This window comes from Chelonoidis abingdonii, chromosome 1, assembly GCF_003597395.2.
Source record: "Chelonoidis abingdonii isolate Lonesome George chromosome 1, CheloAbing_2.0, whole genome shotgun sequence".
NCBI lineage: Eukaryota > Metazoa > Chordata > Testudines > Testudinidae > Chelonoidis > Chelonoidis abingdonii.
The window spans coordinates 141714573-141717709 of record NC_133769.1 but is presented as its reverse complement, the minus strand read 5'-3'; positions in this window follow the sequence as shown (position 1 = coordinate 141717709).

Here is a 3137-nt window from a genome sequence, read left to right as displayed (position 1 = left end):
TTAATTGCTTAATTGCTTATCACTGCAGCAGTTTATATGATCACTCATCTTTATCTGTAATAATGTATTTGTGTATAGACAAAATTATATATTGGTTTTAATTGTATTTCTTTTATTTATTATTTCATTGTGTTACCTATTGTTTATTTAGCTAATAATTTATTCAGTTCTGAAGAAAACTAGAAAATAGGATGAGGACAAAAATCATAGCAGTGCTCATAAAATAGTGATAAATCTTAATTCTCACTTCATTTTAAGGAAACCCCAATTGTAATTGTAATTCATAATTGCTTTAACTATCTGCCTAGGTTCTTCTACCACACCCATCACTGCGGTATTTCAGCACCTGAGAAACAATAAACTTGCAACAGTGTTTTCTCTTCTGAATGAACCCTAAGCATTTGAATACAAAATGTACTTTTTCACATATTGATGAAATTGAATTTAGCACATATTCCTTTTCTCAGATGTTCATCGCAGAGTTCTTTGACATATTTTGCACCTGATCAGTGAGCAAAACTCTCAATGAACACAGACTATGCAACCAAGTTCTGCAGCATAATCAAGAGTTAAGGAATGTGGATAAGTATTACATCCAATGGGAAGGTCTTAACTCTAGTATCAAAGATTGTTTCCAGAAGTATTTGGATGCTACCAGCCTCTCCCATGCCTCCTGATACTTTCTGCACATTTTATGAAGGCCCAACAATGCTAGATAATACTTAGTCCTGCCATGAGTGCAGGGGATTGGACTAGATGACCTCCCGAGGTCCCTTCCAGTCCTATGATTCTATGCCCTCCAATCTACCAATTTTTTAAAATAATATATTTTCTTTAATTAATACACTGCTCACATTATTAAGTCTTTCAACCTCCATTTTCAAACATCATAGACCTTGCAAAATAATTATAAGTCATTATTAATAAACAATTAGTAAGTGTCTGCAAAGTTTCCCACCATGAATCAATAGAAGCTTCAGTTTTTAACAACTGTGGAGCCAAGGCATCAATCTTAATTTCCAACCTTTCCTCCATGGATCTTAATGCAGAAAGAAACGTCTTCCATGAAATCCCCAGAGAATCACCATTTTCAAAAATGGGGTCCCTGGGACTTGCCTGGCGTGAAGGAGAATAGGGAGTTGCACTGGGTGTACCCGAACATGCAGCTCCATCCCACCAATCACCAGTACTTAACCTCAAATTGTGTTCAGTAAGCCTCTGCCGATTGTTCTCATCTGGCGATTTTCTCTTTTTCTGTGGCATTATCACTACACTCAAAGAGAGTCTGAAGTAAGAAATGCACAAGCCGATGACACAGAAGAATGCCTGCAGGTAAGGAAACCTGCTGTATGCACATTCACAGCACCACTGTCCTGCACTGTCCCCAAGATTTTGCCATTTTGAATCTAGTTTTTATAAGCATGCCTGGGATCAATGCTAGTGTTAGGGCCAGAGCAGATGCATGGTGTTTGTGGCAGTGGAATTCTGCAGATTGTATCTATGATGTATTAATATTCTATATGACAAACTGGCATTCTTGTGGTCATAGTGACCAAACTACCCTCAAAAGTCATGCAAATAGTTTGTAAATTTGCACGTGAGTTTGCAATTGTATTGTTTTTGACTTCATCTGTAGAAGATGGTAGCCAGATTGTATATAGCTCTGAATAAAATTCCTTGTTACTCTGGAGTGACAATCATCCTTTTGCTTCAAACGGTCAGGGTCTCCATTTTATGCATTATCCAGTCTTTTTTGGCTACGTCTGTATCCCTTTATAAGCTGGGGCACAAAGGAAGCAAAACCCTTCATAGCTTGTGCATGTTCACACAACACTCCTTGTGTTGTTGGAGCACATCCACAGTTGGTGTTCTAGTATCGAGAGAGCAGTGCACTATGGGTAGCTATCCCTGTGTAGAAGCTGCTAGGAGTTGTGGGAATGGGGAATGGATTACAGTGCATCATGGGTGCAGGCTCACCATCCCATGATGCAGTTTTTTCTGTTCCATCATTCTGACTACACTTCGTGCCATTTTTCAACACCAGCCCCTGTAAAACTGTGTGCCTGCCATCTCTGCCTGAAAGCATGGATCCTGCACTGCTCTCTAGTCTTGTGATAAGTGTTATGAACACAACACGACTGATCATGTAGTATTTCATGACCTGCAAATCTGAACAAGAATCTGTGGTGCAGACCCTGCTGCGTGCCATGGAAAGAAACAAATCCAGATTACTTTTGGCATTCATGGAACAGCTGCACATGGTGGACTGTCACTATTGGGCTTGGGAAACAACCACTGAGTGGTGGCAGCAGAAGTTTCGGATGCACAAAGCCACTTTCATGGAACTGTGTGCGGAGCTCACCCCTGCCCTACAGCACGCATACACCAAAATGAGAGATGCCCTCTCGGGGGAGAAGCGCATGGGAATCACTGTATGGAAGCTGGCAACTCCAGACTGCTCCCAGTCAGTCATGAATCAGTTTGGAGTTGAGAAGTCCACTGTGGGAGTTGCATTCACACGTGTGCATGACCATTAATCACATCCTGCCAAGAAGGACTGTGACTCTGGGAAATGTGTGTGAAATAGTTAATGGATTTGCAGCAATGGGATTCTCTAACTGTGGCAGGGTGACAGATGGCATGCATATCCCAGTTCTGGCCCCGGACCATCTTGTGACAGAGTACATCAGTAGAAAGGGCTACTTCTCTATGGTATTGCAGGCACTGGTGGATCACTGGGGTCATTTCACTGATATCAATTTGGGGTGGTCAGGGACGGCACATGACGCATGCATCTTCAGGAACACTGGCATGCATAGCAAGCTGCAAGCAGGGACTTTCCTTCCAGACCAGAAGATTCAAATGGAGGTGGTGAAATGCCCATAGTGAGCCTGGGAAACCCAACCTACCTCTTACTCCCATGGCTCAAGAAGCCGTACACCAGAAACCTTGATAGCAGCAAGGAGCGCTTCAACAAAAGGCTCAGCAGGTGCAGAAAGACCATTGAATGTGCCTTTGACAGATTAAAGGCTCATTGGTGCTGCCTTTTTGGCAGGTTAGACCTCAGTGAGGAAAATATTCCCATGGTCATAGCAGCCTGCAGTGCTCGGCCTAACATTTGTGAAGCTAAGGGGGAA